Source organism: Microcaecilia unicolor, chromosome 2 (genome assembly GCF_901765095.1).
Source record: "Microcaecilia unicolor chromosome 2, aMicUni1.1, whole genome shotgun sequence".
Taxonomy (NCBI): Eukaryota; Metazoa; Chordata; class Amphibia; order Gymnophiona; family Siphonopidae; genus Microcaecilia; species Microcaecilia unicolor.
Window position 1 is genome coordinate 109,197,708 of NC_044032.1, and position 13,145 is coordinate 109,210,852.

The following is a 13,145-nucleotide window of genomic DNA, read 5'->3' on the forward strand; positions in this document are numbered from 1 at the left end:
ACATCTTTGTGAGTGATATTGCAGAAGGGCTGTCTGATAAGGTTTATCTCTTTGCGGATGATACCAAACTCTGTAATAGGATGGACACCCCGGAGGGACCAGATGGCATAAAGAAGGATCTAGCGAAGCTTGAAGAATGGTCTGAAAATTGGCAACTTAAGATTTAATTCTAGGAAATGCACAGTCATGCACTTGGGTTACAAGAATCCAAGGGCACAATATAATATAGGGGGTGAAGTGCTCCTGTGTACAAATGAAGAGCGGGACTTGGGGGTGATTGTGTCTAATGACCTTATGGTGGCCAAACAGGTAGAAAAGGTGATGGTCAAAGCCAGAAGGATGCTTGAGTGTGTAAGGAGAAGGATGACCAGCAGGAAAAAAAGAGGTGATAATGCCCTTGTAAAAGTCTCTGGTGAGGCTCCACCTAGAGTACTGCATGCAATTCTGGAGACCATACTTACGGAAAAATATAAATAGGATGGAATAGGTTCAGAGGGCGGCCAAATTGGTAAGTGGTCTCGGTCATAAAACATATAGGCTCATGAACCTCAACATATATACACTGGAAGAGAGGCAGGAGAGAGGAGATATGATAGAGAAGTTTAAATACCTCAGTGGCGTTAATGTACAGGAGGTAAGCCTTTTTCAAGTGAAGGAAAAGTCTGGAATGAGAGGGCATAGTATGAAGTTAAGAGGAAATAGACTTAGGAAGAATCTAAGAAAATACTCTTTCATGGAAAGGGTGGTGGATGCGTGAAATGGCCTCCCGGTGGAGACGGTGTTGGAATTTAAGAAAGCTTGGGACACATGGGATTCCTTAGGAAAGGGAGGAGTTAGTGGTTACTGTGGGCCATTTGGCCCTTACCTGCTGTCAGGTTTTTATGCTCAGATTGAAATGTGTAACTAAAACAAAACTTTGTTGCCAGATGTGCTTTCTCTCAGCCCATGTCAGCCCAGCTTGTCTTCCCAAAACACACTATGCTAACAATCCCTCTATCAAGCTCCTGTGCCCCCACACTCTTCTTCCAATACACGCCGTCCCTCAGCCTTGTCCCAGCCATTCTCAACCACCCACTTTTCACCAGTCAATGTCCATCCTGAAGCTCCACCCTTATCCCCTCCACGCTGGCTTTTTTTCACCCAGTAGCATAAGGAGGAATTTTTCCAAAAGAGAATAAAGTAATACTTTGCACTACCCAAACAGAGCTTTCTGTATGGCAGGTTAAATAATAGGAAAGGTGATGCAGTAGCAGGCAGCATTGAGTGGCTAAGAAATCCAGCTGGGGAGGGTGGGGGAATGCCCCCTCACGCTTCCTGATGGCTTGCTGCAACCTGCCTCTGGAACAACTGTTCTATTTTCCTCCATCACCACTCATTTCTTGGTGATTTTGAGCCATGTGGTCTCACAAGAATAGCACAGCAGCTTGGGCACCTAATGGCCCAAATTCACTTACAGAAACACAGATGTTCCAACAGCAGTGCTAGCTGTGCCCTACTGGTTGTTATTTCTCAGAAGACCCCCCAATACATGTAACTCCTTTTCTATCTTCTCTTTTAGTTCCACTATGGCAGTCATGTAGGGTCATTCCTCTTTCTTCTGCCAGGTACTTGTGCAGGGCTGGATTAACACTATATTGAGCCCTAGGTAACTATTATAGTTGTGGTCCCCCCCTACCAGAGACCCACTCCTCCACCATCATTTCACCAGAAGTATTGGGGAAAAGTGCACAGCCTAGCTGTAGGTATGATAGCAGTAATAGTTTGTGAGTCAGCATAGAGCCTATGCAAGCACATGCTTTGAATGGAGAGGCTTAATGGTTAGAGCTGGAGAACAACCAACATTTCTGAGCCAGTTCTGGATTTCTGCAATCCTATTTTAGTACATTATGAGGCATATTTTCAAAGCACTTAGCCTTCCAAAGTTCCATAGGTTTCTATGGAACTTTGGAAGGCTAAGTGCTTTGAAAATATGCCTCTCTGGGACCTGAAATGTTGATTTCAATTGGTGGTGTCAGGTCCTGCATATAGAGCACTATTGGAATATAAGTTCAAAAACAGGGCTGGCCAAAAAGTTGCTCTGCTGGAGCTGGGTAACTTGGCAGCTCTGCAGCAGTGGGCTGAGAACTAGGGAAGCTGGGCAAGTCATTTTCACTCACTATTACCTCTGGTACAAACCAGAGATTCCCAGGGTGGACTGCACCAAATAATGAAATTTAAGGGAAATGTGTGCAATGGAAGGGGTAGCTTGGAGAATTGTAGTGGGCTAAACTCTGAAAAATATCCACAAACTTAGCCATCCTTCTGGCTTTGAGATAAGTAGTTTACAAATTTATAGAATCCTAAAAAAATCCATCCAGCTGGCAATCCTAGCCTCCTAAATCCTGAGCACATCTGACAGGGCCTCCTAAACTTTTGGGCCCAAGGCACATGCCTAGTTTGCCTATGCCTTAATCCGGCTCTATGCTTGTGACCTGGATTAGCCATTGTTAGAAACAGAATACTGAGCTTGGCGGACCTTTGGTCTGACCCAGTATGGCAATTCTTAGGTCCTCTTTCTCCTATTGCTCATCAGTGCTTGTTTCTTCTCCCAGCTCCATTTCTTTTGCTGCAACTTAGTTACCACAAGCACTTGCTGTTTTTCCTGCCTCCATGCCTCATCTCTCCTGGGGCTTCACGAGGTGGACTTCTGCTGTGAACTCTATTACAGCTCTTGAGTGGGCCAGGTCCTCAGTCATTGGGATGCTTTTGCATCCAAGGAAATGGCTTATTGTTTGAACTTGGTATATTTTTGAGGTCTGGTGTGAGTGTCAAAGTTCTGTTCCATTTAAGGTGTCTTTTGCAGATGTCTTGGACATTTTGCAAGATGGTTTGGCGAAGGGTTTAGCGCTGGCCTGTTTTAGAGGAAGAGTGTGGGGTGGCCTTAGAGTCTTACCCCAATATGGTCAGGATTCTGAGAGGTGTGAAGCTGTTGAGGCCACCTTGGAACTTGAATCTGGTGCTCTGTGCCTTAGTTCAGGCCCTGTTTGAGCCACTTGGCAAGGACTCCATGAAGGGTTTGACCTTGAAGACAGTATTCTTGTTAGCTATCTGCTTGGAGAGGCAAGTTTCTGAGTTGCAGGCTCTGTCTTCACGAGCTGATTCTCGTTTTTTTGAAGGAAAGGTGGTCTTACATTTAGTACCTTCCTTTCTTTCCAAGGTGTGTTCTTTATTTCCTGTCAATCACCCTTCCAGTTTGTCAGGAGGGAGAAGAATGGATGGAGGCTGGAAGTTGCCATTTCTTGGTTGTGAGCCAAGTGTTACTTGGTAATTTGAAGGGTATGGAAGAATTTCAGAAGACTGACTGTGCTTTTTGGGGGAGGTTGAAAGGGAAAAGCGGCTGCTAAAGCCATAATCACAAGATGGATTAAGGAAGCTATCACCTCAGGGTATATTGTCCAGGGATGTCCTGGCCTTCAGGTTCTGAAAGCACACTCAGCCAGAGAACAGGTGACATCTTAGGCAGAGAATCATTTCTTCCTACCACAGGAAATTTGTAGGATGGCTACATGGTCGTCTTTGCATTCCTTTGTTAAGCATTATTGTCTAGATGTTCATGCTCATCAGCATTGGAGCCGACTCTGTGGGTGCTGTGGGTGCTTGAGCACCCCCAATATTGAGAAAATTCCTTGTATGTGTCCAGGGAGGGGTTATTTTCATTGGGCTTAGCACCCCCAATAATTTTGAAAAGTTGGCTCCTATGCTCATCAGGATGTGGTTTTGGGGGTAGAGATTATTGTTGCTGGCCTAGCTAGTTTCTGCCCTCATTAGGTACTGCTTTGGTAGTCCCCACAAGTCTAGACTAGTTGGGAGGGACAATAAGGAAGGATCTTACCTGCTAATTTTCTTTCCTCAAGCCCCTTCAGATCAGTCCAGAACCCTCCTGCTGTTATAGGGTATTCAGAGTTTAACCTTAGAAGAATGATTATAGATGGTCGGAATACTCCAGTTGTTGCAGCTCCTGTATTTGTTAGGTTATATGGTTCAATATGTTTATAACTGGTTATTTGTCTGTCATCAATGGTTCTCTCTTTAGTGAGCAGAAGTCCTTACAGGAGGAGTAGCCTAGTGGTTAGTGCAGTGGACTTTGATCCTGGGGAACTGAGTTTGATTCCCACTGCAGCTCCTTGTGACTCTGAGCAAGTCACTTAACCCTCCATTGCCCCTGGTACAAAATAAGTACTTGAATATATGTAAACCACTTTGAATGTAGTTGCAAAAACCTCAGAAAGGTGGTATATCAAGTCCCATTTCCCTTTCCCCTTATAGCCACTTTAATTCTTCTGTTCTGGCTGACAAAGGGCTGCACAAGATACTTAAAGGATGATGTCACAAGTCAGTGTTTCTCAGTCTCCATCTGTGGCAGGAGTTGCATAACCTATGAGTCTGGAAGGACTCAAGGAAGGAAAAATTAATAGGTAAGATTTAATTTCATCATGGTAACCAATAAGGTTTCAATACTACATCCAGTTCTGAAACCAACCTGGTTGAATAAATCATTCTAAAGCCCCCACCTTCATCTCTTATGGATGCACCTTTTTTTTAAATAGGAGTAACTGTAGCCTCCTTAAGAGAGTTAGGGAAGGATCTCTGAGACAAAGAAGCAGGAATCCCTTAACCATTCTAACATAATTTAAGCATACTTTAAAGAAATATGTTGGAGCAGGATCATGAACTGAGTATGTCATCCATAATGAGCTTACCAATTGTTTAATTCTGTCTAATGAAAAAGGAATATGGTTAAACTTTGTAAAAGTGTCTTCTAAGCATAGATCTGCAGTCACTATAATTGTTGGTGCAGATCAGCTGTGGATTGATCAGAATAGCTTTCTACACCACTGGTGAAGATGTAACACAGGGGTTCTCAATTTTTCAACTTCAATCTCTGTCCTACACAATGACCATCAGGACATCATCCTAGGTCTCCAATTCTCTTATCAAAACTGGGTGATTTTTCTCTTAATTGCTTCATGCCCTCTTTCAGGATATTCTCACTTGTCCTAAACATGTTTAGTAAGAGGTATTGCAAGAGTTTCTTTCAACATAATAACAATTAGTGCCTGACACCTAAATCTATGGGTGTAACACCTATGTAAAAGAGGCTTATAAGATATGACAGTACCTTTTCCATAGTTTAAAGGTTTTTGTGACCATAACTTGAGACAATAGGGAAGCCACTGCTTGCCCTGAGAATGGTAGTTTGGAATGTTTCTGTCAGGTGCTTGTGACCTGGATTGGTCACTACTGGAAACAATATACAGGGCTAGGTGGACCGTTGGTCTGACCCAGTATAGCTATTCTTATATTCTTACAATTCTTCCAATTTAGGGACAGAAGAATCATTGTCCAAATTTGTCTCCTTAGTAGTGCTGGTATCCAAAACTCGCTTCAAAGAAAATGGCTTATCTACAGTACATAATAATTTGCCAACTGTTCAGTATGTACTTCCCCTTTGTCACCACTTTTCCTGAGTTCAGAAAGCCCTTCACCATTTTTAAACATCTCCCTACATTTGTTTTTTACTCTTTAAACAATCTGAGAAAGTGCTACCTTCTCAGCTTTTTGAATCTTAGAAAGATAACAATTGGCCTCCAATTGTCTAAACTAGTTTTTTTCCATCTATACTTTAAAGCATGATATTTCAGCATCCTCAGAGTCTTTATTATACCTTGATCTAGTCACCAGGACTCAATAGGATCCACCTCATCCACTGCATCACTCGCCACTTGTTGCCATTCATTCAATTGTGACACGTTATCCCCACTATTTGTCTTTCGAGCTCTCCCATTGTTCTAAGTTAACCCTGCCCCTCATACTTCTACTTATTTATTACCCTCTTCCGATTTTTCACCCCACCCTTCCACCAGAAAATGATTAAGCAATGATCTGACCAGGCCATAGGTCTAGTCTCACTAAGTACAAATCCCCAATTTGTCAGAAACTGATCAGAAATGAAAATTAAATCTAAAATATGTCCATTCTATGAGTGAGAATATTAACCAACGGAGTCATATCTGTGGCTTTTAACAATGTTATTAAAATGAACATGAAAATTTAAAAATCATCAAATACCAATAATTCCTTAAACAGCAACTGAACATTTAAAATACATTCAATCAAAGCATCAGTATTGTCTAGTCCTGATGGACAATAAAATAGTAAAAACCCTAATCTGTTAGTCATTCTATTTTACACCCACACACATCCAACTGGACTCTCCCAAGCGACGTAAATGACTGTGTTTCAATCTAGCCCCTATTTTGTTGGTTTACCCCTAGTATTTTATAAAAACACATAGGTGCATATCTGTCTTTATAAAATAAGCTCTTTCATCAGGACTTCCAAAATTAATTTAAACTCTCTCCACTTGCTGAGTGTGAAAGCAGACAAATCTTGAAAAATCTGTATTTGCTGATCCTTATACTACACAATGTCACCAGCTTGCGCCCTGTGAAGCTCTCTTTATCTTGGTATTTTGTAAAGCACACAACTATATCTCTCAGCTTGTTGTTTGGTGTAGCTTTCAGGGCCCTGTGTACTCTGTCCAGTTCAATGTCGGTCTGGGTCTCCTTAGTGCCAAACAGTTGTTTAGACATCAGTTGCACCATTAGAGGAACATTCTCCTGGTCTCCACTCTATGGCACACCTCTAAATCTGAGGTTCTTTTGCTTACTCCAATTTTCAACATCATCTACTTTATAAAGCGTGACCTCATATTGAGCTGCCAACGACTCACTTGGCTGGTAGCTCCTGCAGGGACTCATGTTTCCTCCACGTGGATCTCATTTCTATAAATTCTATAATTAATTTCCTTCTTGTTCGTTATGCCATTTACCAAGACAAAATGCTTTGATTAGAAATATTTCTGTAGTCCCCTGTTAGATTGGGATTACTAGGAGAGTAAGTCCCTGTAGAGACTCACTGGAGGGAGTGACTGGGAGGTCACCCAGCCCAAGGGAAGTAGTTTTGAAATAAAATGCAGAGAAATAGTGCCTTGAAAGTGATGGGGGGGGGGGGATTGGAAGGAGATAAAGAGGAGTGTTATGCTCTTTGGGGGGGGTCTTTGGTGGTCTGATGGTCCCCTGCCACTGACCTGGAGTAAAGGGGAATCCCAAATAGGAGAACTAAAATCACTGGCTGTGGAGGAGTGGCCTAGTGGTTAGGGTGGTGGACTTTGGTCCTGGGGAACCGAGGAACTGAGTTTGATTCCCACTTCAGGCACAGGCAGCTCCTTGTGACGCTGGGCAAGTCACTTATCCCTCCATTACCCCATGTAAGCCGCATTGAGCCTGCCATGAGTGGGAAAGCACGGGGTAAAAATGTAACAAAAAAAAAAAAAAAGAATTGTGGCTCAGCAAAGCAACAACTGGGAAAAAATTAGGAGAGCTACAGGTAGGCAGTGGAGAGACCCAGCCTGAGAGTGTGGGATTAGAGCCAGTGAGATCCCATCCCAAAGCCAAGGTGAGCTAACGCAAAGGTCACCTTGGAGGAAGGTCAGCCTACAGAGGGCCTGGACCTGTGAAGTGAGAGGCACACAGCCTTTGGGATATTCTTCTCTGGGATAGGCATGGACAAGAGTCTGTAAAAAGTGTAAATAGTCCTGCTGAAAAGCCTTTATACATAAATACAAGGAAGGAGAGTACATGAGTTCCTTTGGGGGAATATCAGAAGGATTATGGTTTTAAAAGACTTGCCTTAAGTGTTGGAGAGTTGATCCTGGTTGATGATCCTGATTTTTCAGAGTTGAAAAATAAAGTTTGATTTTGTATGAACTGCTGACTCCAGAGTGGTTCTTGGACTTGAGAGAATGTGAAGGTCTCCCAAGCCTGCCTAATTTAACATCCAGCCTTGATCCCACAGTTTGCATTTGGACTTGTTTTTTTGTTTCCTGGGGGAGAAGAGGGTAATCCCACTCGCTAACGCTTCTTTCCCCATGTGGAGGCACCAAACAAGTAAAGGTCCAATGGAGACTGCTTTTGGGAGGCTCCAACTGGGTTGGATCCCGAACCCAGAAGCGCCCAGGTCAAGGGCATTACATTTCTAAAATCAATTAAAAAGCCAGGTTTTTAGTTTCTAAAATGTAGACAGCTTCTTAGCTCTGCAGGCAACTTTTTCATTCTGTAGGAGCCCATTGCTCCAAGGTCCATGCTACATTCCTTTACATTCAATATCTCCTGGAAAATATCTTTCTCAGAATAGTGACTGCAGGGAAGTCAATACCTGCCTACGTTGTAATTTCTGTGGGGCAGAGACCTCTCACCATCATACAGCATTGCCTAAGGGGTCCTTTTATAAAGGTGTGGGGAAAAGTGGCCTTAGTGCAGCCTTGTCCTGTACATTAAGGCCACTTTCTACTGTAGCAGTAAAATGGCTGATTTCCTATTTTTTAAATTAATGGCCAGACACTAATGCTGCCATTAGTGCGTGACCATTAAAATAAACTGGCGCATGAGCACTTATTTTGTAGGTGGCAAGGGCTCATGTGCTAGTTGATCAGTGCTGGTACACCCATTCTCCACTCCAACACACCTCTGCCATAAAAATGAAAATATTTTTAGTGTACAGTTTGTGTGTATGTGAAACAGGCCCTCGGCTAAGTGAATCAGGAGACAAGAGGCAAATGATTCCGAAAGCAGGACACCTTTATTGCTAGCAATGAACAGTACTGAGTTCAGTCTCAGGATACTGCCTCCTGAGCGTCATCTGACATTCGGTCTTATACAAATTAGTGATCATGCGCATAAAACACACCATACGTCACACATACACATGCGCAGCACATGCGCAATACATTAGTAATTCTGTAGTTCTCACAGAGAAAAGATACATCAGTTTCATAGCTTTCATAGAAATTGTTACTTTGCAAGAAAATGTAACTTATTGTAGTATTCCAGCACATTCACACAATACAGCCTCTAGGCCTAGATCACGAGACTGCATTGGCAGAGCCCGCTGCCTTCCCTACAAACCTAAATTGCTGACTACTACAACTTGTTATCTGGCTGCTGGTTAACGAATAAGTACTACTAGTAAAAAAAAAAATCCAAACTACACATGTTTTAGTAGGCTCATTATATAAAAGCTGGGGTTCTGGTACAAATAGAAAATCCTGCTAGTATAAAAATCCACAATGCAAAAGTACACAAAAGTCCAGTAGTTGCTCAAATGTGGCTCAAATGTGGAGCATGCCACAGGTAAGGCAAAAGTTCATAAGTGTTATGAACAAGGGCTTGAGGTTGTCTTGGCAGTCCAGTAGTTGCTACATTACAGTCGTCCACTCCTACATATGTACCTTGGTATGTCCCTTTTAAGAGGCAGTAAGCATCTGCTAGCACTTATCCGCAGCTTAGTAGAAGGACCCCCAAATCCAGCAGTGCTATGAAATGAAAAGTTTTATCTAGTAGTGTGAGTTAGATGAACCAAGCAGTTGACTTCGCTTTTATCTATAGAGGTAAATGTGGAAAGTTCATTAACACAGTCACTTAAGCCCTCCCCACAGGCCATCAAGAAAACCGCAACTGCTGGTGTTCAAATCCAGTTTAGAATGTTATCATTTCATTTCAGAAACAAATTCCAGATCTGTAATCTCTGCAAAATTATTGGCAGCTAGAAGGGAACTGTTTCTTCTTTCAGGTCTGTACACAGGCCAAGTCAGATCCATTACAGCTGAAGCCCCTGCAGAACAACTGAAGAAGGTTATAGGTTAGATTTGGTCACAATAGGAAAAAAAACAGAGTTCTTTTGGATAGAAGACAAATTATGAAGTAATTTAATTGTGTTGCTTTAAATGTCTGATACTCCAGCACTGGAGTATTTATACAGGAGATTATATTCAAATTTTTTTATAAATTGACAAGGTTATCAACATTAGTAATATTGTCTTATTCTCTTCTGTTTCAAACTGTGATCAATTAAAGTGGAGGTCATGCTTCGCTGTGAGTAATTAAGAATCACCCTGCAATCATATTGCTGAACAAAATATATACAAATCTATGTAGGAAGGTAATTGGAAAATATTTCTTCTCCATTCCCCTTGTGGTTCTCTGTTCTTTGTCAGGGTAGTAGGAAGAGACAAGGTTCCTTGAAACATTGGTGCTCTGAGCAGAGGCGTAGCCAGGTTTTGACATCAGGGGGAGCAGACTTTTGTAAGCATAGCTCTTTCACTGTGGCTCAGGTGCATATGCACCAGCTATTTCTCCTTAGTATTTTTATTATTAATGATATTATGCACATTGAAGACACTCCATGGAATTATGTGATGAAAACATCCAAATAATGTACCATAATAATGCAAATTATTAAACAATAGTATTTGCAGTATTCTGGAAATATATGCAAGTGTTTTAACACTTGTTTCCCAGCCCAGCATCTTCCTGTTGGCCATGTGAACAGTGATTTTCAGCAGCACTATAACAGAAATCCTGTGGTTACTGGCAACCATAAAATTATTTGCCTATCAATATTTTTGGTAAGTTGCCAAATGGCCGCCGGGATTTAGATCTGCTGGTCTTACTGTAGAGTTATCAAACATGTTTGGAATAGGTATTTATTTACTTACACGTGTTTGATATACTACATGGGCCATTGTGGTTTCTATACAGTTTACAATTAAAAAAAAATATATATAAGGAAAAGAAGAGAAAAAAAAAGGAGTGGCATAGTGAAAGTGGGCTGAGAACCAAGGTAGTCAGGGTTTAAATCCCACTGCTGCTTCTTGAGAGCTTGGGCATGTCACTTAACTCTCCATTATCTCCGGCACAAAGTTAGACAGGGACAGGAAAATAACTGTTGTACCTGAATGTAACTCGCCTTCAGCTACTACTACGAGAGGTGTAAGCTAAAATCCAAAATCCAGTACCAGGCATACTGTGAAGTAATATAAAACCCTACAAAAGTCACTCAGGAGCTACAGAGCAACTCTACTAGTAATTTCCAGGAATCACACAACAAGGGCCTACCTAGGAATAGACAGCACCATAAATATTGTAGTGGGCACTAGAAAATCAGTACACCTATCGGAAAAAACTAAACAAGCCAGATCAATACAGATTGATCCTACATATCCATGATTAACAGAATACCTGGCCTCTTTCACACACACAACACACCTCATCAAATACAAAATGAGTAACCATTTCCTAAAAATAAAAATGTGTAGACAATAAGTCACATGTCTATTTCCCCCCCCCCCCCCAAAAGGCATTTTTTACAGGTGCGCTGAAAAATTATTCTGCGCATGGCCAAAACACATGCCTATGCTACCGCAGACCATTTTTCAGCGCACCTTAGTAAAAGGACCCCTTAAACATCCATTGCCTAAACAGATTAACCCTAAGAAGCCAGACTCTGCATACATTGCAAAACCAGAGTAATAGAAACAGTGACACTTGTCCCCCCTGTACTGTGGAAAACAAAGATGATAACTGCAAATTTCAAAAACTTACATATTCCAATCACTACATTACAATTCCAGAGTTTAATTACACATTGCGTGAAAAAATATTTTCTCCAGTTTGCCTGGGTTGTGTGTCTTATTTTTGTTCCTCTTAGAGCAGGTGTTCTCAACCCAGTCCTCAGCACATACCCATCCAATCAGGTTTTCAGGATATCTAGAATGAATATGCATGAGATACATTTGAATGTTCTACCTCTGTTCTATACAAATCTATCTCATGTATACTCATTGTAGATATACTACTACTACTTATAATTTCTATAGTGCTACTAAACGTACGCAGCGCTGTACACTTGAACATGAAGAGACAGTCCCTGCTCGACAGAGCTTACAATCTAATTAGATATCCTATAAACCTGACTGGCTGGGTGTGTCCTGAGGACTGGGTTGAGAATCCCTGCCATAAAGAGAAGACATGAACCCCCCAAAATGTGTGCTTCCATGTCGGACACATGTTTTTTTCCCCACAAGTATGATCCTTCTTGTTTATTTATTAGGATTTATTTAACGCCTTTTTGAAGGAATTCACTCAAGGCGGTGTACAGTAAGAATAGATCAAACATGAGCAGGAGGCAATTAGAGCAGTAAAAATATTCGAACAACAATACAAAGTATGGCATGGTATACTACTTGCAATGACAACACAATATGTACTAGAACATTATAATTGGTAGTGAAGGGTAAGGCAAAGTTGTAACATATAGATGAGTATAAAGGTAGGAAGAATTAGAAAGTAAGGTGATTGATTTGAAGAAAGTTGCACGTGAGGTCAGAGGTCAGAAAGAGTATACACATTTTCAGCTTTTTGGATCGATTTGGCTCTTGTGCAATATTTTGTTTTCTCTGGAACTGCTATGAAGAAGGACATTTCCTTACTTTTGTTTTCTACCATGTGGCGTGATGTGGTAGCCGTGTTAGTCCATTTTTAAAGGTAATAAATAGAAATAAAACAAAAACAGAGATAAGAAAATAAGACAATATCTTTTTTATTGAACTAAATACATTTTTGATTAGCTTTCGAAGGTAACCCTTCTTCTTCAGATCAGAAAACATGTGGCAAAAGAAGGGAAAGTGCTTCTTTTCACTGCTGTGTCATTAATTGTGACTGAGCTTTCATTAAAGAGAAATGAGAATTCTTGTCCACGCATGAAGAATCTGTCTTAATTATCTTGCTGTTTGCTGGATACTCTGATCATTTCTTTTCACTACATGGTATGAATTAATCAGCAGACTGAAAGGGAGCCCCAGCATCTGTCTCTAGCCAGCCATACTTGTAACCATTATACTCCATCCCTGTCTAACTTTTATTCCTGTTTTCTTTTTTACAACCTGTGTTTTGCTGCAAGGGCTTTGGTGAAAAGGGGGTACTGGATAGAGTGTGGAGCTTGCATGCAGCACCTGCTCTGAGCTCTTTTTCCCTAAAAGGAATGCTTTGCACCTGCTCTATTCATCTTCCTTGCTCAATAAAGGGGCATCTGTTCTGAATCTTGTCATTTATAAGGAAATATCTTTTTATGTCATTCTGTTGCTTCAGACTTTCCCTACTTGAGGCAAGCACCCTCCTAAACAGTTTATGATCACTGCATCATATGAACCCTTTACATCTGAAATTGCTGCATAATAATATGCATTAAGTACTGTACCAAATATTATG